The 24,270-nt window shown below is 42.3% G+C and overlaps 1 protein-coding gene across 1 annotated transcript in view; it reads right to left on the bottom strand.

The window, feature by feature from the left end:
• NIBAN2 (niban apoptosis regulator 2) overlaps positions 1–24,270 on the bottom strand; it is a 116,092-nt gene that overhangs the window by 70,614 nt on the left and 21,208 nt on the right. The window lies entirely within an intron of this gene.

The raw sequence follows: 24,270 nt of genomic DNA, 5'->3' as shown, positions 1-24,270 counted from the left end.
CATCCCAATGATCTAAACATGTGACTCTCCCAACTTTTCTTGCATGATGATATCCTCAACTCTCATTCTTCTTCAGAGAGCCTTGTTGGCTGTATTTTATAGCTCCTCATATCTACCTCTCATTTCACCATTGCCCTTTATGTGATACTCTTCTTTAGTGTTTCATAGGATATGGTGTTCCTGTTGCATTAGCACATGACAACATCTGTAATATGTTTAGTATTAAAAACATGATCCTTTTCTTAAACAAACAAACAAACACAGAGGAAGGCAGCTGTAGAACTAGTTTGGGGAGGAAGACATCTTGTTTGGCTTCTGAGGTGCTGTTAGTTGCAGGCACACAGAGGAGGTAGAAGTGCTGGTAAATGTCTGTTGGACGAAGCCTCAAAAAATTAAAGGTCAATATAAGAGAGGTTTCCACACCTACTGCCCCAGGGCTCCCCAAGACAAATCTCCCAGCCAGTGCAGAGCCCGAGTGGCATTCCTACAGAAGTACTCATTTGTGATAGTAACCTTGGATCTCAGTCACACCCTACAGTGCCACCTGACAAGACTGCCCTAATCATTTCTACCTTCTAGCCCAGTCAGCCCCCTCAAAAAATGACTCCTGTCCATGCGTCTGGTGCCAACACTTTGTTCTTTCCTAACCTCAGGCCTCACTCTTCCACCTGGGGCCTGCCTTGTCACCTGGAGCCCATTCTGAAGCAGGGGCTGAATCACAACTCCAGACTAGGGAGGCCATATCCCAAAGAGGGGAGACAGGAGAGGGCTGGGTAAGAGAAAACTGAAGGGACAACAGGAGTCTGCCTTACCCATCTTGGGGATGAATAATAGAATTACAGATCTTCAAAGCTGGAAAGAACTTCCACATCAGTGCTCCCCACTTACTGCCCCATTTCATTGATTGACATCCACACAGGTTAAGTGCTTGCCAGACACCCAGGGTAAAATTAATAGCAAACTGGGACCAGAGTACAAGTCTTTTGAGTCCTAATCTGATATTCTTCCCATCATACTACATTACTATTTTTTTTATCCATCTGCAAGCATATATTAAGCACCTAATATGTGTTATACTGTACTTATCCCTAAAGAAACAAAGACAAAAGTTAAACAGTACCTGCCCTCCATGTAAAACTTTTTTTAATAAACAAAAATCTATTTTGTCTCCTTCCCTTCCCCCACTAAAAAAAGAAAAACAAAACCCTTGTCACAAATATATTGTCAAACAAACAAAATCCTGCACTGGCCATGTCCAAAAAATACATCTCATTCTGTGTCTATCACCATTCTCTCAGAAAGTGGATAGTATGCTTCATCATTGGAAGAAGCTTACATTCTTTTAAATTGGAAGATGAGGCAAGACTATTTAAATTTGAAAATCTAAGACCCCTCCACCCCTTCCTGGGCAGAAGGAGCCTCCCAGATCAGGGGCCAAGCTAACGGAAAAAATAGTAATCTTTGATTTTCCAAACTGACAAAATGGAAGATCACGCTACTTCCTCCTGAGTAACTCATATTCTGAGAAAAGAGAGTTAAGCTAGAGATCTTCAGAGGCCAATGGGAGGGACTAGGGGTGGGGGAAGAGAGAGGCAGACAGATAAAGACAGAGAGACAGAGAGAGTAGAAGGAGGAGGAGGAGGAGGAAGTAGAGAAGAAGGAGAAGAAGAAAAAGAAGAGAAGAGAGGGGAGGAAAGAGAGAAAGAAGAGAGGGCAGAGAGAGCACATACATACAGTCTTCTAAATTCTCTTCCAAACTCCCTTGGTCAGGCAATTCTTTTGCACCATCCCTAACTGTAGAATGTACAAGTTAGAGCTGAGAACAAATACCCCGTTATTATACAGTAGGCGGGGACTATTGACAAGGTCTAGAATAACTCAAGACAAGCTGGATGATGGAGCCTGGGAAGCAATCTGTCTTCTTTTTATAGGAGTGGTTGTAGTCAGGTTCATGGACCCGGTTCAGCCAGAGCCGAGGGAGCCACAGTTATGCCCCATCCTCCCATTCCTATGCTCCCTAAACACACCTAATCAAACAAAGACAACCCCAAGAGGCCCTCACCCAGTCCTTTGGGAGCAGTTTCAAGACTAAGAGGTTTGCTGACTGAAACCAGGTGGGCACACCCCAGGGGAGTGGCTGCCCCAGCAACTGGATTAGCTGGTTTTAAGAGTACTTTGGGAACAGACCAAACCTGACCCCCAGAAGATGGAAGGCAGAGAACCAAGGCCTGCTCAGCAGCCCAGGAGAGCTGTTCACTATTATACAAAGAAGACAGAAGCCCAGACCATTCTCTCTGGCAGTGCAAGGAGCCTGGGACTCAGGGGCAGGGAAGAGAAAGAATTACCTTCTTGGAACTCCCACTTACCTTGCTCAACTATGGTGTGAGAACAACGTGCATTCTATTACCCATACAGAATCACAGACTTGAGTGAGAAGGGGCATTAGAGATCAACTAGTCCATACCCTTTAACTGTACAGATGAGGAAACTGAGGCCCAAAGAAGCTAAGCAATTTGCCTGGGGTCATGCAGAGTTGGTGACAGAGTTCTTTCTACTGTAGTATGACTTGTGTATTACTCATTTCAAAATAGCTTCCCTCTGCCATGGAGGATTTCTTGCTTTCCACCCCTACTCCTCACTCTTCCAGGGTGTGGCCAAAGAATTATAAACCCGGCATCAGCTTTTTCCTTGAACCTCAAACTGCAACCCTTGCACCAGCTCTAGTGACAGTCATGACACTCCAGAGTGAAGGACAACAGAGACCCTTAAACCCAAGTGATCATCAGCTTAGAGCTGGAAGAGGCCCTAGTGGTCCTCTAATCCAATTAATTCATTTTGACAGATGATGAAAATGAGCCTCAGAGAGGTGAGGCCACTTGCCCAACACAGACACTAAGTTGCAGAGCCGAGATCCAAAATTCGGTCCTCCAACTGCAAATGCTCTCTCCATTTCCTTCCTGCCTCAGGGAACAAAGCACCTCCAACCTTGACTATTCAAGGTTGGCCCCAAAGAACCAGGGTCTCAGCAACTAGAACAGCAGAGTGAAAGGCCCCTCCCCTTAAGGGAGTGGAGTGCCCTTGGGAAGCACTTGCCCACTACTGTATGGAAATTATTCTGTAAAACTCAGCAATATAAATTTCAACTATAATTATTGCTATATTGGTGTAATATTATGTTTGGTGTCAAATTGGATAGATTGCTGGGCCTGGAAAGTCGTAAAGACCTGAGTCCAAGTCCTGCCTCTGACACTGACTTAAACTCCATCTGCCTCATTTTCCTCTTTGGTAAAAAGGAGACAACAATGGTTACCCTCTCTCACCGGGACTGTTATGAAGATCAAATTAGAACGTAAAGCAGTGTGCAAACCTTATAAATGCCAGAGATTATTGTTGCTGTTACTGTTATTTGACAATCTCCACCCCACAACTCCTAATCAACTAGGGGCCCCTGTTTTTTTTTGGGGGGGAGGGGTCCTCCTTAATCTGGTCAAAATGTCTTTCATTCAGGATTTGCATTTGGGAGAAGCAAGACTTGTAGGTGTCCTCCCAATTTGAGTTATCTAGAAGGGTTGGGAGAAAGAGCCTGGGAGAGAGACTGGGTTTGGCTGGCACTTTTTATGACCGAAAAGTTATTACCAGGTAGGGCAGTGCTCAAGGAAACCTCAACTCTGGAGCTCCTGAGGCATAAGGAGATTCCAGGAACAGGAACAATGAGTATTATCAGAGTCCCACTCTCTTGAACTAGAGAGGAAAAAGACCAAATTTAATGAGCACCCAGGATGTCCCTGGTTATGACGATAATAATAACTAGCATTTACATAGCACTTTAAGGTTCGCAAAGCCGATTCCATACATTTGAATCTCACAACAACCCTGGGAGGTAGGTGTTATTATCCTCATTTTATAGATGAAGAAACTGAGGCTGAGAGATGGTTAAATGACTTGCCCACAGTCACAGCTAGTGAGGGTCTGAGGCAGGATTGGAACTCAAGCCTTTCTGACTCCAAATCCAGCACTGGAAGTACTGAACCACCTAGTTGAGAAGAAAGAGAACTCAGTGTAGGAAGCAGCACTGTAGAAACACCATCGCACTAGACGATATCAGTCCTGAGTTCCAGTTCATTAACTAACAAGATGCCAGGAATTTAAGCTCTTCTCCAGCCCGCTGCTTGGTCTAGCCTACCTCCCTTGACGTTCTTACCCCTTTTCCCCGTCTCTCCTCAGTTCCTGGTCTCTATGCCCTGTGGTCTTCACCGTGTACCTGACCCCTGGACTATAGTTCTGACCTGGATGAACTCCAGATGCCAAGGAGGGGCCTCCACCATTTTACTCGACATACTTCTCAATGGCAAGAATTTGCTTCCCCTTTTCAGACACTTAGGGGAACCAAAACTAAGAGAGAGCAAGCCGGAGAGAGGAACATTGACCATCTTGATAAATGGTACCCACAAGTCTGGCCCCACAGTGCTTCAATCCTAGGCGGAGGCTCACTGGGACTGATGTGAACCAACTCCTGTGTGCCCTCACAACAGAAAGGTATACTTATGTACAACTCACAAAAGTCTCAGTTCGGTCTTGGATCAGGGAAGAGAAATAGCTAGCCCTTTCACAGGTAAGATGCGCCCTCTCTTCCAGCAGGGCCTCTACTCCTCAAGCTTCAGTTGTCCCTCCTCTCCTCCAATTCCTCTATTACCTTCTGCCCAGGCTGCCCTAGGAAACTCTATCATCTGCTTATAATGCCATATGGACTGCCAATCTGAAGTTAATTAAAATAAATATATAGACACATGTATCCATTTATAGAGATATACACATATGTATTTAATCTGAGGTTACAGGGTGGCTCCAGATGCAAAAGGGTAGAATTTCAGAGCTGGAAGGTACGACTGAGTTATTTACAACAAAAAGTCAAACAAAAACCAGGTGGGCCACAGGATGACAGATTTAGACCTACAAAGAATCACAGAGGTCATTAGTCCAACCTCCTCATTTTGCAGATGAGAACATGAGGTCCAGCAAAGTTAGTCACCCATCTAGTAAGTAACAAACCTGAAGCTGACCTCTAAATCCAGAGTACCTGCCGCTGCATACATGTTCAAGGGACACTAGTTGGAAGCATTTATCTCGTGCCTTTTCTAACATCAGAGGGGCGGAAGCTGTGGCCTCAAGGCCACATGTGGCCTGCTAGGTCCTCAAGTGCAGCCCTTTGACTGAATCCAAACTTCACAGAACAAATCCCCTCAATAAAAGACTTTGTTCTGTAAAACTTAGACTCAATCAAAAGGCCATACCCAAGGACCTACAAGGCCACAGGTCCCCACCCCTGGAACTCTATCGTTTGCTCTGTCACGTTCTATTTTGTATAATACTTAGTAGACTAGAAACTCTTTGAGGGCAGAGACTATAGAAAGACTTCAACTCTGTACTCTCAGCACTGAGAAGGAGACCTTACAACTCGTAATTATTTTTAAAATGTCTTTTGGGCTAACTGAGCATTCAATACCCAGGAGAAAAATCATTACAATTCAAGGTTTCAAATAATAACAGCATGTCAGGCTAAAGCCGTGAAGCCACAATGTATAGGATGCTACCAGAGTCATCTTCCTAAAGAACAATGGTAATCAAGTTCCTCTTCTGCTCAAAGATCTTCCATGCATCGATCTCCAGTGAATGGTTAAAGAATCAAGTTCAAAATTTTAACTAAGGTGAAGCCAAGATGATGGAGTAGAAGCAGAAACTCACCTCAACTCTCCCAAATTCCCTTCCTAACAACTTTAAACTAATGCCTCCAATTGAATTCTGGAGCAGCAGAGCCTACAAAAAGTCAGAGTGAAACAATTTTCTAGCCAAAGATAACTTAGGAGGTTGGCAGGAAAGGTCTATTTCACCAGGGTGGCAGTTAGGCCTGGAGTGCTTCTAGAAACTCAGATGCTGAAGTGCCGACAGCAGGCGTCAAAGGTATGCATCAGTGGCAGCAGCAGCTTCTGGAGCGCTCAGCTCACAGATGGTAAATGGGGTCAGACAACTGTTCAGAAAGAGATTACAGGAGACTCCTTGCAGCACTGGGTTCAGCACCCTGTTGCATTGCTCACGTGCAGTTCTGGGTCTCAGTTCCAGAGTGAGGAGGAGCACTAGCACTGGCAGCTGCAGGGGTGTGGGGAACATGGTTACAATTCCAGGGCAGGGAAGAGTGATCATAGTCAGGCACAGGGGAATAGGGACCCTTCTCTCAGTGCCAAAGCACAAAGGAGCACTTTACAGCTACAGGGGTACAGGGGCACTGGTCATAGCTCCAGGGCCAAGAGGAGTGCAAGTACCTGCACCTATAGAGAAACAAAATCTCTTCCTAGGTAAGGACCAGAGCACAGGCCAAGAGAGCAGTGACCGCACCTTTCCTTAGATCACACCACCTTGGAAGCACTGAAAACTTACAGACCCCCAGAATTACCTCTGAAAACAGCAGCACAAAAAACCTGAAGCTTGGTACAGCACCTTCTCCCACCCAGGGTGCAGAGCCCAACTTTAACATAAAGTTAAAAGTTAAGAAATAGGCTAGGAAAAAGAGCAAGCAACAAAAAAAAGAACCTGACCGTAGCAAGTTACTATGGTGACAGGGAAGATCAAGACACAAACTCAGAAAAAGACAATGATGTCAAAACAACTACCATCAAAGTCTCAAAGAAAAAAAAATGTGAACTGGACACAAGCCCCAAAAGAATTCCTAGCAGAGCTCAAAAAGGATTTTCACAATCAAATAAGAGGTAGAAAAAAAAAAGTGGGGAAAGAAATGAGAGTGATGCAAGAAAACTGTGAAAAAGAGAATCAACAGTTTGGGAAAAGAAGCACAAAAAAAAATAATGAAGGAAATAACACCTTAAAAAACAGCCTCAGCCAAATAGTAAAAGAGGCACAAAAATCCTCTGAAGGGAACTCCTTAAAAGGCAGAATTGGTCAAATGGAAAATGAGGTATAAAAGCTCACTGAAGAAAATAATTCCTTAAAAATTAGAACTGGGCAAATGGAAACTAATGACTTCATGAGACATTGAGAAACAAACAAAATCAAAATAATGAAAAAATAGAAGAAAATGTGAAATATCTTCTTGTAAAAACAACTGACCTGGAAAATAGATCAAGAAGAGAGAATTTAGGAATTACTGTACTGGGGAAGCTAGGTGGTGCACTGGATAAAGCACCAGTCCTGGAGTCAGGAGGACTTGAGTTCAAATCCGGCCTGAGACACTTAGTAGCTGTGTGATGCTGGGTAAGTCACTTAACCCCAATTGCCTCAAAAAAGAAAAACAAAGCAAAACAAACAAAAAAGAGTTATTGGACTACCTGAAAGCTGTGATAAAAAAAAAAGTCTAGACATCTTTCAAGGAATTATCGAGGGAATTATCCAAATATACTAAAATCAGAGGGTAAAAGAGACACTGAAAGAATTCACTAATCACCTCCTGAGAGAGACCCCAAAATGAAAACTCCCAGGAATATTATAGCCAAATTTCAGAGCTCCCAGGTCAAGGAGAAAATATTACAAACAGCTAAAAAGGAACAATTTAAATATCATGGAGCCACAGTCAGGATAACAAAAGATCTAGAAGATTCTACTTTAAAAGACTGGATGGCTTGGGATATAATATCCCAGAAGACAAAAGAGCTAAAATTACAACCAAAAATAACCTACCCAGCAAAACTGTGTATAATTCTTCTGAGGAGAAAATGGACACTTAATGAAATAGAGGACTTTCAAGTGCTACTGATGAAAAGGCTAGAACTGAACAGAAAATCTGACTTTCAAAAACCAAGACTCAAAAGAAGTATAAAAAGGTAAACATGAAAGAGAAATAATAAGGGATTCAATAAGGTTAAACTGTTTACGTTCCTAGATGGGAAAATGATACTTGTAACTCCTAAGAACTTTATCATTATTAGGGCAGTAAGAAGAAATATACATAGAGGGCATGGGTGTAAGATGCCTGTGATGGAATAACATGAAAATATAAAGTGTGAGAAAGAGGGATACACTGGGAGAAGGTGGAAGGGAAAGGAATAATGAGGAAAATTATCTCACATAAAAGAGGCACAGAAGAAAAAGCTTTTACAGTGAAGGGGGAAATTGGGGGGGGAGATGTGGTGGGCGATACTTAAACCTTATTCTCATTGGAATTGCCTCAAAGAAGAAATAACACATATACTCAGTAAGGTATAGAAATCTATTTTATCCTACAGGGAAGTAGGAGGGGAAGGAGATAAGGCTAATAGAAGGGAGGGAAGATTAAGGGAGGTTGTCGTCAGAAGCAACACTTTCGAGGATGGAGAGGCAAGAGAGAGAGAGAAAGAGAGAGAGAGAAGGATGAATAGGGAAAAATAGGATGGAGGAAAATAAAGTTAGTAATCATTACTATGAATGTGAATGGGATGAACTAACCCATTAAATGGAAGCACATAGCAGAATGGATTAGAAACCAAAATCAAACAATATATTGTTTGGTAAGAAACACACTTGAAACAGAGAGACACACACAGAATAAAAATAAGTGGCATGGAGTAGAATCTATTCTGCTTCAGTTGAGGTAAAAAAAAAGAAAGAAAGAAAAGGGAGTAGCCATCAAGATCTCAGACAAGGTAAAAGCAAAAACAGACTTAATTAAAAGAGATAAGCAGGGAAACCACATTTTGGTAAAAGGCACCATAGGCAAGTAATATCAATACTAAACATACATGCAGCAAATTGCATAGCATCCAAATTCTTAAAGGAAAAGTTAAATCAATTATAAGAAAAGATAGACAATTAATCTATACTAGTGAGGGAACTCAACTTTCCCTTTTCAGACCTAGATAAATTTAAGTATAAAATAAATAAGAAAGAAGTTAAGCAGATGAATAGAATTTCAGAAAATTTAGATAGGATAGACCTTTGGAGAAAACTGAATAGGAATAGAAAGGAGTATATCTTTTTCTCAGGTGTACATAGCACTTACACAAAAACTGATCATTTATTAGGGCATAAAAAACCTCACAACCAAATGCAGAAAAGCAGAAATATTAAATGCATCTTTTTCAGATCATAATGCAATAAAAATTATATTCAATAAAAGGTAATGGAAACAGATTAAAAGTTAATTGGAAGCTAAATAATTTTATCCTAAAGAATCTTGGAAGCTAAATAATTTTATCCTAAAGAATCTGTGGGTCAGGGAACAAATCAGAAACAATCAATAATTTCATTAAAGAGAATGAAAACAATGAGAAAACATACCAAAATTTATGGGATACAGCCAAAGCAGTACTTACGGGAAATTTTATTTCTCTAAACACTTACTAAACATCAATAAAATAGAGAAAAAGCTGATCAATGAACTGGGTGCGCAACTAAAAAAAACAAGAAAGAGAACAAATTAAAAATCCCCAATTAAAAACCAAATCGGAAATCCAGAAAATTCAAACTAGAGATTAATAAAATTGAAAATAAGAAAACTATTGAACTCCTAAATGAAACCAGGAACTAGTTTTATGGGGGGGAAACCCCAATAAAATAGATAAACCAATGATGATTTGATTAAAAGAAAACCAATTTATCAGTATCAAAAATGAAAAGGGTGGATTCACCACCAATAAAGATGAAATTAAAGCAATTACTAGGAGCCATTTTGTCCAATTATATGCCAATAAATCTGACAATCTAAGTGAAATGGATGAATATTTATAAAAATACAAGTTGCCCAGACTAACAGAAGAAATAGAATACTTAAATAACCCAATCTTAGAAAAAGAAATTGAACAAGCCATCAATGAGCTACCTAAGGAAAAAAAAAATTCCCAGAACCAGATGGATTCACAAGTGAATTCTACCAAACAATTAAAGAACAATTAATTCCAGTACTACATAAACTATTTGAAAAATACGCAAAGAAGGAGTTCTACTAAATTCCTTCTATGACACCAATATGGGGCTGACACCTAAACTAGAAAGAGCAAAAACAGAGAAAAAAACTATAGACCAATTTTCCTAACGACTATTGATGCAAAAATTTTAAATGAAATACTAGGAAAGCGATTACAACAATATATCACAAGGATCATATCATATAAACAGGTGGAATTTATACCAGGAATGCAGGACTGGTTCAATATTGAGAAAACTATCAGCATAATTGACTATATAAATAACAAAACCAACAAAAATCATGTAATTATCTTGATAGATGCAGGAAAGATTTTTGACAAAATACATCACTCTTTCCTCTTAAAAATACTAGAATGCAGGGGAATAAACGGAGCTTTCTTCAAAATGATAAATAGTATCATCTGAAATCATTAGCAAGCATTACCTATAACAGCGATAAACTAAAAGCCTTCCTAACAAGATTAGGGGTAAAGCAAGAATACCCATTATCACCACTTTTATTCAATATTGTACTAGAAATTTTAGCTATAGCAATAACAGGAAAAAAAAGAAACTGAAGGAATTGTAATAAGCAACGAAGAAACAGAACTATCACTCTTTGCAGAAAACATTATAGTATACTTAGATAATCAACTGAAAAATTAGTTGAAATAATTAACAACTTCAGCAAAGTTGCAGGATACATGATCAGCATTTCTATATATTACCAGAAAAGTCCAGCAGCAAGAGATAGAGAAATTCCATTTAAAATAACTGCAGACAATATAAAACACTTGGGAGTCTACCTGCCAAGACAAACCCAGGAACTATATGCACATAATTATAAAACACTTTTTACACAAATAAAGTCAGATCTCAACAATTGGAAAAATACTAATTGCTCATGGGTAGGCCACGCCAATGTAATAAAAAATGACAATTCCATCTAAAGTAATTTACTTATTCAGTGCCATACAAATCAAACTACCAAAAGTTATTTTATAGAGCTAGAAAAAATAATAACAAAGTTAATCTGAAAGAACAAAAGGTCAAGAATATCAAAGGAATTAAGGAAAAACAATGTGAAGGAAGGTGGCCTACCCGTAACAGATCTCAAACTGTATTACAAAGCAGTAATCATCAAAACAATCTGGTACTAGCTAAGAGATAGAGTGGTGGATCAGTGGAATATGTTAGGTATAAAATACACAGTAGTAAATGACCATAGTAATCTAGTATTTGATAAACACCGAGATCCAAGTTTTTGGGACAAGAACTCAGTATTTGACAAAAACTGCTAGAAAAATTGGAAAACAGTTTGGCAGAAACTAGGTAAAGACCAACATCTCACACCATATACCAAAATAAGGTCAAAATGGGTATATGACTTAGACATATAGGGTGGTACTATATGTAAATTGGAGAGTATGGAATAATTTACCTGTCAGGTAAGAGAAGAATTTATGACCAAGAGATAGAGAGCATTACGAGATGTAAAATGAATGATTCTGATTATATTAAATTAAAAAGACAAACAAAACAACTGTAGCCAAGATCAGAAGGAAAGCAGAAAGCTAAGAAAAAAATTTTTATAGCAAGTATCTCTGATACAAGGCCTTATTTCTCAACTAGGTAGAGAACTGGGTCAAATTTATAAGAACACAAGTCATTCCCCAATTGATTAATGGTCAAAGCATATGAACAGGTATTTTTTTCCCTTTAATTAATTAATTAATTTTTAGTTTTCAACATTCACTTCTATAAGATTTTGAGCTTTAACTTTTCTTCTCTATCTCTTCTCCCCTCCCCAAAACAATGTGCAATCTGATATAGGCTATACATAAACATTCATATTAAGCATATTTCCACATTAGTCACATTATAAAGAAGAATTAGAACCAAAGGGGAAAACCACGAGAAAGAAGAAACAAAAGAGAGAGAGAGAGAGAGAGAGAGAAAATCTTATGCTTCGATCTGCATTCAGACTCCATAGTTTTTTCTCTGGATGAGGACAGCATTTTCCATCATGAGTCTTTTGGAATTTTCTTAGATCCTTGCATTGCTGAGAAGAGCTAAATCTATCACAGTGGGTCATCTTACCATGTTGCTGTTACTGTAAACAATGTCCTCCTGGTTCTGCTCACTTCACTCAGCATCAGTTCATGTCTTTTCAAGTTTTTCTGAAGTCCGCCTGCTCATCATTTCTTATGGAACAGTAGTATTACATTCATATACCACAACTTGTTCAGCCATTCCCCAATTGATGGGCATCCCCTCAATTTCCAATTCTTGGCCACCACAAAAAGAACTGCTATAAATATTTTCGTACATGTGGGTCCTTTTCCCATTTTTATGATCACTTTGGGATACAAACCTAGAAGTACTATCACTGGGTCAGAGGGTATGCACAGTTTTATAGCCCTTTAGGTATAGTTCCAAATTGCTCTCCAGAATGTTGGAGTAGTTCACAATTCCACCAACAATGCATTAGTGTTCCAATTTTCCCACATCTTCTCCAACATTTATCATTTTCTTGTTTTGTCATCTTGGCCAATCTGATAGGTATGATGTGGTACCTCAGAGTTGTTTTGATTTGCATTTCTCTAATCAATAGTGATTTAGAGCATTTTTTCATATGACTATAAATAGCTGAACTGGCAGTTTTCAGAAGAAACTGAGCGATGCAACTGATAGAGCACCAGCTCTAGAGTCAGGAGGACCTGAGTTCAAATCCAGCCTCAGATACTTACTAGCTATGTGGCTGTGGGCAAGTCACTTAATCCCAATTGCCTCCCTGCCAAAAAAAAATTTAACAACCAACTCACTTTTAAATCTAATTTGCATTATTAATATTTTCTCCATCACTTTCTCAAGTCTAGATAATCAGCAAAACGATAAAGTCCCAATTTGTATCCTTTGCTTATTTCCAAATTACAAATGCTCACACTGAAAATTGAACAATGGGCTCCCCAGGGATGCAGGAACTAGCTTCAGCACACCCCCTGCAGCAATATCAGTGTTTATGGACTTCTACGTTCCCAAGGTCTAGAACAGATCCTCAGAGGTTCCTGAAAGTGCAGCCTATGCTTTATCTCACACACAACCGGGGGTGAGCATTTAAGAGACAAAACAAGTGGGAGGCCTGATATTATTACATCTCTGCCAATTTCCATGCAGCACCATAAGTTTCTATCTACAAAGGATTTTTTTTTCCCCAGGGAGTGCTATGGGGCAGGGGTAAGATTAGGAGGAAGCAGACTTCCTACAAGGCAGAGTTGAGCTCTCCAGTCATAAAGTAACAGCTCAAGACAGGAGCTAAGAACACAGAATTCAGAACTGAATGGAAATGTAGAGATCTGTCAGTCTCTCTTTTTACAGATGAGGACACCAAAGCTCAGAGTTGAGAAGTGACTGGCCCAAGGGTCACAGAACCAGTTAGAGGCACACACATTTCTTATTTGAGTCGTCTTATACAAAATGATTAATATAGAAATGTTTTACATAATTGTACATGTATAAACTATATCTGATTGTTTACTGTCTCAGGAAGAGGAAGGAGGAAGGGAAAGATAGAATTTGGAACTCAAAACTTTAAATAAAAATGTTTAAAAATTGGGGAAAAAAGAGAATTTAAAAAAAAATTAGATTCAGGCTCAGCTGCCAGGGCTTCAGATCATTTACCTGTGGGAACTCTGACAAGTAAACACCCCTGCAATTTAAGGTGATGTTTTTTTAAGTATCTTATGATAAGCCATGGGAGCTCAACTCGAGAAACCCAATCTCCCAGTAACAAGCCTAAAAATATGTGGAACTAAAGAGCTGATTGTTAATAAACACTCAGATAACCATGCTGATGCTGTGGAATAAGCTGAGCCTCCCCCACCCCCACTTCCCCACCCTCCACGCCTTCCACAAGAGGAATTTTTCCAGCATTTACCAACAAGTAACTCAACACTTCAGAGATAGATATATTCAGCCATGGAAATCAGACAGTGGGGCTTAAAGTCGATTTAGGATCTTTTCTCTGCCTCTCTTTGCTTAATTTTCATGGGAACATCCAAAGCCTTGGGCTGGTCACACTTTGGACGCTGGTTTCTGTTCCAGGAGGAAGAATCCAAGAGGCTTCCTGTCTGAGGCAGACTTTGTGATAGTTTCAAGGGCCTCTTGTCTCTGAACCATCATACATATATATATATATATATATACATACATACATACATACATACATATACATCTTACTTTAACTCACTGTTCCAGCCTGATGCTTGGCTTTCATGGATACCTTTGGTCTGGATCTTACCCACCTTAGCTCTTTCTACACCCCCGTTACCTGCTTTTGCCTTGGTTCTGGGTTAGACTCAGACATCAATGGAGATTGAGATGATAAGGGATGGGCAGAGAGAGGAGAGACCACAGTAAGAAAAACTGGAAGATAGGAAACATTGGGGGAACATGGCTGAGACCACTGAAATTGTGATGGAATCTCAATGGAAGTTCTATGAAAACTGGAAAACTAGAGTCTGTTCTTGATGATCTGAATGAGATTTTCAATTCCAAGTTGTCCACCTAATATGTTTCTGGGTCCCCTCCCCTGTCAACAGCGTGTCTGCTCATGCTAAGAGGAGGAGGGCCACCATGTCTGGGGATGATCCTTCTCTAAACAGTTTTTGGGGGTTTTATTGGGGGGGGCAAGGAGAAGAGATCCTACCTGCACCCACCACCACAGGTGGAAGCAGCAGGGATTTCTTGAAGCTATTAACGTTATTCTTTGTTTGGCAAATATTTAACTAAGGCTCACCCAGCAACAACAGGTCCCCTAACTGAGTGTTCCTAGAGGTGGGAGGGAAAGGGAAGGGAAGCAACTGAAGTAGAAGATCTAGGGAAAATGCCAAAAAAGGCATAAACAAGTGGGGATGGCAGAGCTGAGAGAGGACAGGCCGCTGCTGCCCCACATCCTGCCCATTCAGTTTATACCTCTGAGGACTCTTGAATGGCAGGAAGTTGATTCCCATCTTAAAACAAACAGTGAAACAAAAGCTCTCTCAGCCTCTCCACTTCGGTCCATTCCTCTGAGCCCCCTCCCCCAATTCCCAGCCGACGGCCCCCAGAAATCCAGCTAACCATACCTATGATCTGGAGCCAAAGAGTTATCTTTTCCTGCCCTCTATGGAGTCCTCAAGCACCATGACATTGAAGAAGAGATGGGCAGACCCCCAGATGGGCCCAGGCTAAGAGGGTGTCAACTCCAGAGCAGGCTAAGGCCTCCCAGGCACACTGACCCAGACAGAGCCTCTACCACCTACTGCCATCTAAAGCATCTACCCAAACACTCCCTGCCGCAAGACCTGTGACACCTACCCTGCTCTTTGTAGGTCAGGAGGAATTTCGAGTCTGCTGCTTTAAAAGGCATTCCTCATTCTGATCAGGGGATGAATACAAACCTGTACCTGGGGTTTCTGCTATTACTCTGTTTTCCCTTACTCCAAATCAGGCTGGTCCTTGGACAGGCTGAACTACAGATTGTCTCTCAGGTCACTTCCAAATCTAAATTACATTCCAACAGAATGTAAGCTCCTTGAGGGCAGGGACTTCTTCATTTTTTGTCTCTAGAACTGGAAGGGACCTCGGAGGCCATCTAGTTCAACTCCCTCATTTTATAGATGAGGAAATTAGGGCCAAGGGTAGTTAAATGACTTGCATGGGGTCACACAGGTAATAATCATCAGAGCCGATATAGGAACCCAGGTGCTTTGACCTCAGAGTCAGTGCTCATCCTACCTTACCACGCTATGCCCCTACCACCCAACACTGTGCCTTAAGTCCACCGAATGAATTAGTGAATGAAGGAATCTTAGCATATGACAATCTTGTTTCATAGGTTAGAAGAGAAGAGCCTTGCCCAAGGTCACATGGGAAGTAATTTAAAGAGGCAGGATTCAATCCTGGGTCCTCTAAGCTACCTCTTGTCTTTCACCTCACTGGAGACACTAACCAGAGAGTCACAGACCTATAGGATGTTAGTGCTGGAGGGAAACCTGGAGATCACGTAGTTTATTTTAGAGATGAAGAAACTGGACAGGTGTAGTGATGTATGTTTGTAAACCCTGCTACTGGGGGACTCTGAGGTTGGTGGATTGTTTGGATTCAGGAGTTCTGAGTGGCAGTAGGGCCAAAGTTGATTGGGTGTCCATACTAAGTCTGACACCAATAAAATGAGACCACAAAAGTGGAGGGTGATAGAAGGGAGGGAGGGGGAGAGAAAGAGAGAGAAAGAGAGAGAGACAGAGAGAGACAGAGAGAACTTGAGGCTCAGAGAGGAAAAACACTTAACTAAAGTCATACAGCAAGTTAGTGAAAGAGTCAGGACTACAACGGATATCTGCTAACCCCCAAGCCAATGTCCTTAGTGCACCACTATCCTACTCAGCTCTGCCTCCTCACAACTATACTGGGAGATGCTTGAGGGTAGAGATGGAATGGTATGGTATTGGCACTAGCCTAGCGGGCTCCTACCTCTGCAGCACTTCCCAAGAAGCTCTACCTCCCACATTGCTGTTGGGTCTCAAACCATAGGAGCATTCAGCCTGTTATACAGCCAGGCCTTAGAAGCAGCTGTTCAGGAGTCCCAGAATGGCCACAGTACTCCAAACTCCCTTCCCCTCCTCCTAATGCTGTTCTCTGCATTCTGGCCAAACAACACTGCCCCACCAGGAGGACCTAGGGCCAGAAACCAAAGAAATAATGGAGGTGCCATTAGCAAGAAAAAGATGAGTCTCAGTCCTTCACGTGGAAACCATCCTTTACATTCCATCTTATCTTCCTGGCCCAGAAAAAAAACAAACAACTAGAGAGAAAAAATAGGAGCTAAATAGCCCCCTGGTGACTGGGAAATAGTGAGTCTCTCTTTGTGACTACGAGCAGCCCTCCTATTTGGAGGTCACAGAATGACCTGAATATACAAAATGTTACTGCAACTCCACTGCTATCAGCCAGAGCCTGGCCGTGGCTGCCTCCTTCACTGCAAACTACACCTGTCACTGCTTCATAGGTCTACCTGCAGGTCTGTCCAGCCCTCTCTTTACCTCCTTACAACTGTTAGATCATAGAGGCAAGGCATCTCAGTGAAGCCAGAACTGCCATACTGAGACACGAAATAAAGTGTTTTACAAACATTAAAGCATTATATAAATGCCAACTATCATAATGGAAAGAATGAACAATGAACCAGAAAACAGGAAACTTGAATTCATTCAATCAATCAATAAACACTTATTAAGCACCTACTATGTGCCAGGCATTGTGCAATTCTGCTACTGATTAGCTGGGTGACCTTGGCCAAGGCATTTAACTTCTGTGGGCCTCAGTTTCTTCATCTCAGTTACTTCAAGGCTTAGGTAGCCTGGTGGCTCAACGGATAGAGTGCTGGACCTGGAGTCAGGAACATCTGAATTTAGAGCTGGCTTCTTGCTAGCTGTGTGACCTTTGGCAAGTCACTTCACTACCTGCCTGTTTCCTCATCTATAAAATGGGGATAATAGTAACACCTACCTCCCAGGGTTGTTGTGAGGATCAATCAAGATGATATTTGTAAAGCATTTTGCGAACCTTAAAGTGCTATCTAAATGCTAGCTATTATTATCTAAGCTATGGATTTATAAATCATGTGCTTGTCTGGTATGCCCCATTATGCCTAGAACAATGCCAGAGCCTCTGAGATTGGGCACTCAAACAAAATACTTGTTTTGTTGCTTGGTGATTCCCACAGGAGTCTCCAATTACTGCCTGGTTAACTTCCACAGAACAATTATACACCAGGGCAGTGCAATAGCAGCCTCCTCATCCCTCCCCACTGCTCACTCACCTGCACTGCAGACAGAGGTAGGTGCCTCGTGCTAAGTATGACACCTGATTTGGAATTGGAACCCTCAACCTCCAGAGCTCAGAGAAGACCAAAAGGCCTGAGGCTGAGAAAAGAGCTGAGCAGCAAAGAACACCAGGCAACTGACCATTTCTCCCAGAAGGATCCCCTCGACATCCAAGATAGTTTCAGAACACCCTCCACAAGGCACCCCTCCTCCCCACCAGCTGTAACCTAATCTCCACAACAAATAAGGGGATGCTGTTAGTGACAAGTCCTGTGACTTTTACATCACACAAGGGTGAAATGGTGTACATCTCTCTCTGCTGTGCAGGTGCTCACCAACGTTTCTGGTGATGCATTTAGTATCAGAAGACACGACCTGGAAAGGGGGCTGAACAAAGGACAGCTTTGATAATCAGATTTCCCATCACTCAATGAGTGACACAAAAGCTTTCACCTAGCACCATATATCATGAAAAGTGTCACCTGGTGACCAGAGATCTTGGTTTCTAATTTTTGTACCCTTCCCATGTGCTCACATGTCCCTTCTTTTCCTACTTTCCTCAAAGGTTACACAGAAAGAGGAAATGGAGAGAGATCAACCAGAATGTTAAAAAGCCACCAAAATCATTCAAGTGACTAACTCTTAATTATTCAGGGGCTGATGATCCAGTGTGTGGATTATCCAGGTCCCCATCCATTCACATATATAGTCACCAACACCACCACCACCACCACCTCCTTCTTTCTCGAGAAGGGGAGCCAGTGACTAAGGAGGAGACTTGGCAGGGTGAGACACCTCTTCCACCTCCACCCCTGTCCTAAAGATAAATGGACAAATCTCAGGTAGAATCTCCAAGGATTGAGACCACTGTCACTCCCTTCTTTCAAGGAAGCTTGAAAAAAAATAAGTGGATACCTGGATACCTGGGTTGGGAGGGGAAGGGAGGAACCATCTGACTGAGTTCATACATAGCTGCCTCACACGGGAACAAGGTGAAAAGAGAAGCCAAGCTTCCAGTGATTTAGAGGAAACACAGACCTTTAAGCGTCTTGCCCCCACCCCTCTTATGCAAGGCCATTTGGGGAGCCTATGCAGCTAAAACAAATTATATTTGTATACAGATGAAATAAGGTTATTGTGCACATCTAAGGCAGCCTTGAAGAGAAAAGCTTCAAAAAGGGAGGCAGGAGGCCTTGGGGAAACTAGAGAGAAGACATTGCTACCAGGGAAACGCTGCTGTCAATACAGGGGATTCTGCGTGCTGATCAAATCTATTTCTGTTCCTCTGGTCCTTTTTTCAGTTGGGTTTTAGACGTCGGCTGGCTGGCACCACCTCTTCCGCTATCTGCTGTGGCCTTGAGTGCTGTTTGGTCCCCACAGCAGTGGGGAAGCTCTGTGGAGTTTGGCACCTGGGTTTATCATCTTAATTCACTTTACCCTGGGGAAAGCTCCAGGCATGAGATCCTGCCAAGAGGGACCACTAATAAACGGAACACCCCTCCCCCCACCACTATAGACTCCAGTGGCTTTCTATTAGCTCTAGGACCAAATATAGATTCCTCTGTTTACTATTTAAAGCTCTTCACTACGTGGCCCCTTCCTATCTTTTCATGATTTTAACACAGTTTTCCCCACAGTCTATGTATGGGCCTACATGCTGTTCCTCACACACAATATTTCACCCCCTATCTCTGTGTCTTTGTACTGGCTGTCTCCTGTACTTAGAAAGCTCATCCTCCTAACCTCCACACCTCCAAGGATCCCTGGCTTCCCTGAAGACTCCTTTAAATGCCACCTACGCCATGAGACCTTTCTAGCTTCCCCCAGCCACCACAGCCTTTCCCCTCTCGTGCCACTTTCCAGCTTTGCTGTTGTTTGGTTGTTCCAGTCCTGTCTAACTCTCAGTAACCCCATTTGGGGTTTTCCTGGCAAAGACACTGCAGTGGTTTGCCATGCCCTTCTCCAGCTCATTTACAGGAAACCGGAGCAAACAGGGTTAAGTGACTTGCCCAGGGTCACACAGCTAGTAAGTGTCTGAGGCCAGATTTGAACTCAGAAGATGAGTCTTCCTGACTCTAGGCCAGCACTCTAACATCTGTGCCACAAGTTTATGTATATGTTGTCTCCCTCATTAGAATGTAATCTCCTTGAGGTCGGAGATTATTTTTGCTTTTTCAAGGTATCTCCAGTGAGTAGCACAGTGCCTGGCTTACAGGATATACTTAATAAATGCCTGTTGATTGACTGATAGAGTACAAAAGGTTTTGGGGGGTTTTTTTAAACAGTTTTCTCTCTCTTTCTTCCCTCTCCCCCACCCCCCTCTCTTTCTCTTTTAAATAAAGTTACCCAAACCACCTGAGCTTCATTAGCAGAGTCCCATCCATCTCCCTCTGGGCATCCTTGATGTCACTGGCAGGTTAGCATCTCACTCATGCTTACAGGAAAAGAGCAGGCCCAGCCATATTCTCTGGGTCCTGAACCAGATTTCTTCCCAACCTCCTCTCTTGAGGATTTGCGGGCAGGCTTCTCCCTCCCATTTCTCCCACAAATCCCAATGCAACCCTGGCTCTTTCTTGAGTCTGAGTAGTATTCTGGGTACCCTAGTTTCTCCTGATGGAAGCTCCAAGCCTGGCTGCTAGAAAGCCCCAATGCTACCTTATCCTCTTTGGAGTTGGAGAAGCCCAGCAGTTGTGATTAGCAGTTCTCTCCTCCCACCCCAAAATCCCAAAGTCTGAGCTTCTCCATCTATCCCTGGCCTGCCTGAACACTAACTCCAACTTCTGGATTGTTTTGCCAGCAGGAAACTCAATCCTCAGTTCTGGAATGTGGGCACAAACAGAGTGACTTTATGCATATGGGAAGGAAAGTTTATTCAAATAACAAAACTCCCTCCCGCCCCTCACCCTCAGTCAAGCTGGCTGCTGGCCGCCTCCAGCCTCCTCCTTTTCCCCATGCTGAGAGTCTTTGGGTTGGATTTATTGCACAGAGCCCAGCAATATCAAGATTCACTTTGGGATGGAGAGCAGGGTGGGGCCTCACCAGTGCCTCAATGGTATTCCTGTTTTTCCTTTCAATTTCAAGTCCCACCCCCTTCAGGAAACCTTCCTTGACTGCTCTGGACCCATACCAACCTTTTCCCAATCCAACACATAGCCTATGCTGTGAAGCTGACTCTCAATCGTAGTTGTCCTCTATTATTCTCTAATTCTGTATTGTTAGCTAATTATTTCATATGTGGGCCTTATGGAAACACCAAGACTATAAGCCCATTGAGGCCAGGGATTCTATCTTCTATGATATGATTCTATCTTTATATTCCCCCAGACATAAAGGCCTAGTTTTTTTTTAAAATTTCTCTTTTTAAAAATTGCTCAATGGGAGGGAACTATAATAAAGGCTTATATAACTTTTTAAAGTTGTACAACTACCATATGTAACCCTAAAAAACCCCCCAACCTTTTCTATTTGATACCAAGAAGCAACATGGTAGAACTGAAAAGTTACTGGACTGATTGTTAGAAGACCTAGATTTTAGCCCCAGATCTGCTGCTACTTAGTTGAGTGATTCTGGGCAAGTCCCTTCACTTGGAGCCTGCTTCTCTAAAATGGTCATGTTGGATTAGATGATCTTCCTCCTAGGTCAAGATTAGTCTATGGTTCTAAGGAGTCCTGCTCTCTCCCACTAGGGCAATGCCAGGCTGTAAGCCAGCCTTTCCTTTATAAAGGGTTTCTTAGTCCAATGGGGAGCCATAGGCTAAACCCTCCTGTTATGTTCACCACCTCCATACAGTGGCTATGCCTCTCACTTCACAGGGAAGGGCATTGGTTACATTTCAGCTTGATGTGACAGGGAAGATGTCATTGTACTGAGGAGACAGGGCAGAAGATGCCCAGGTTACCACCTATGCCAGAACTCCAACTCTTGTAGCCGAGGAAAATGGCTGATGCTTTGCGCTTCCTCAAACAAGTCAGCTGATATTTATGGAAAGTCAACCAAACAAATCTTTGTGCCCCAATATTTGCTTTCCTCTAACAACTGGTATTTTATAAGCTGTTTTTTGTTGTTGTGTTGTTTTTAAGTTACTTAAACTGATATATATGGCCCAGAGACCACCTTTTTTTTTTAAATTAAAAAGGCCATCCCTTAACTCACTCCTTAGAGGTCCATTCACTGAATGGCTGTTGCCTCACTTAAAGTGAGAACTTGAGAAGACCTTAGCTTAAAAAGGCCAAGGTCTCCCATTGCATCCAGGGTCCTCTCCAGTCGTCCTGATCTATATCTCACCACTGTACCCAGATGGCTCTGGAGGAAAAAGTGAGGCTGGTGACCTTGCACAGCCCTCCCTCACTCAAATCAGAGTCAATTGCAAGTCATGTCATCAACTCCCTGATGTCATGGTCCTCTTCAAGAACGAAGGACAAACACAACAACCTTAGTGGAGTACAAAGAATACTGAACTCAGAGTCAGGCAAGACTTGGGTTTGAATCCCTACTTTTTGACACAGGTAAGTCACAACCTCTTTGCCCTTCAGAAAAATATGGATACCTGTAAACCACTCAGGTGGTGCTGAGGATCAGTGCTTTGTAAACCTTAAAATGTTCTATCAATGTCAACTGTTCTTTTTCTTATCATCATCATCCATAATTTGGTAAAGGCTTAGAGGAATCTCGATTTAGACTTTGAAGAGGCCTCAGACGTCATCCACGTCAAACCCCTTCCTTATTTTACAGAGAAGGAAGCTGAGGTCTAGAGAGGTAAGCTGATTTGCCCAGGGTTGTGCAGGTAGTGAGCAGCAGAGCTGGGATTTGAATTCAGGTCACCTGGAGCACTGAGCACGAGCTTTACCCTCCACCAGCTCTGTTACTTATTATTGATAGGACCCCGGGCAGGCTGCTTCTCTCTCCAAGTCTCAGTTTCTTCTTCTGTAAAAAGGGACTGGACCAGATCATCTCTCAGGCCCCTTCCAGCTTTAAATCCTAGGGTCTTATAATCCTACCCTACGGAATACAATTTTCTATTTTACTGATTAGAGACTCCAAAAGGTACTCGGACTAGCCCCAGGCTTTCAGGTATCCTAGCTCTCACTGTCCCCATTTTACAGACCATGCCACCTGGAGTAGGTAATAAGAAAGGAGAGGGAGCAGGCAAGAAGAAACAGACAGACTACCAAGAGGAAAGCAAAAGTTATAATGAATCCCCCGAAAGGGTCCATAGGCAAATGCTAATAACATTGTAGCTCTTTCAGGCTTTCCTACACTTGAACATAGGACTTCTGCAGAATCATCAGAATTGCTAGAAAAGATTTTACAGGGGGTAGCTAGGTGGAGCAGTAGATAGAGCACCAGCCCTGAAGTCAGGAGGACCCAAGTTCAAATCCGGCCTCAGACCAAACACTTGACACTAGCTGTGTGACCTTGGGCAAGTCACTTAACCCCAATTGCCTAAAAAAAAAAAAGAAAGAAAAGATCTTAGATCATTTAGGCCAAAACCTTCCTTTAAGAGATGGGGAAAATGAGGTTCTGAGAAGTGACTTATCCAAGATCACACAGCTAGTACATGGAAAAGTCCAGATTCAAACCCAGGTCATCTGATTTTACTTGGTCACACACCAAGCTATGTGACCTTGGACAAGTCACTTTACTTCTCTGGGCCTTAGTTTTCCCAAATGTAAAAAAAGAAGATTGGACTAGATGCCTTCTGAGGTCCTTTCTGGCTCTTCTCCTACAATCCTATCATCTACAATTTGGTCATCTTTCCACTACCTGCCTCAGTGATTCCACTGTCAGTGAAGGGCCAAGCGAGGTGCTAAGATGCCTTAGGGGTCAGTCTCGAATTGCTGCCTCCTGGGTCAGATTCCTTCCCCTGTCAGAGTGACACCTCGGTCTAAGATGAGGCCAGAGTTTACTCCTTGGCTGTACTGGGCCCTTTTTTCCTGATGTTGGGGGTCAGAGGAATTTTTTTTCCCCTCAAGCAGAGAGTTACTGCATCGTTGCTCACTGACAGAGGGGTCTGGTAGGGTGGTGGGAGGGTGGCATGCTCCCTTTGCTACAGGGCTGGGATCAGAAGAAGGGCTGAATCCTGGGCACAGGCCTTCAGAAAATGCCTTGCCCATTGCCTTGCTCCAATAATCCTCTGATCCATTTGCAAGTTTTAAAGATGTAGAGGAGAAATGGCATTTTTTTTCCCCTGAGGAATGACTCAAAGATCTCCCAAAACACTGATGGTCCATGAGAAACCTTTCAAAGTACCTAGGAATCAGGAGCCTTGGAATCTAAGGCAGCTAAAGGTTCATCACCTCGTCATCTGATCCGCTGTGGTCACCTAACCCCACCATTGCTTAGCATCCTCCTCCAAAAGATTTGCTCAAATGGGGTGTTAAATTTTAAAGCACTCTGCCAGGTGAAGGGCTAAATGAAATGTGAAACCATCCCCATCAGCATTTCAGAAATGTATCTTTACATCCCTCCTCCCAAGCACTACATATCACTCACTTCTCTTGCTTTTTGACTCCTTCA

This window comes from Phascolarctos cinereus, unplaced genomic scaffold, assembly GCF_003287225.1.
Source record: "Phascolarctos cinereus isolate Bilbo 61053 unplaced genomic scaffold, phaCin_HiC Scaffold_2;HRSCAF=192, whole genome shotgun sequence".
Classification (NCBI taxonomy): domain Eukaryota; kingdom Metazoa; phylum Chordata; class Mammalia; order Diprotodontia; family Phascolarctidae; genus Phascolarctos; species Phascolarctos cinereus.
Note: the sequence above shows the minus strand (reverse complement) of the source record. Positions and strands in the feature narration are given on the sequence as shown.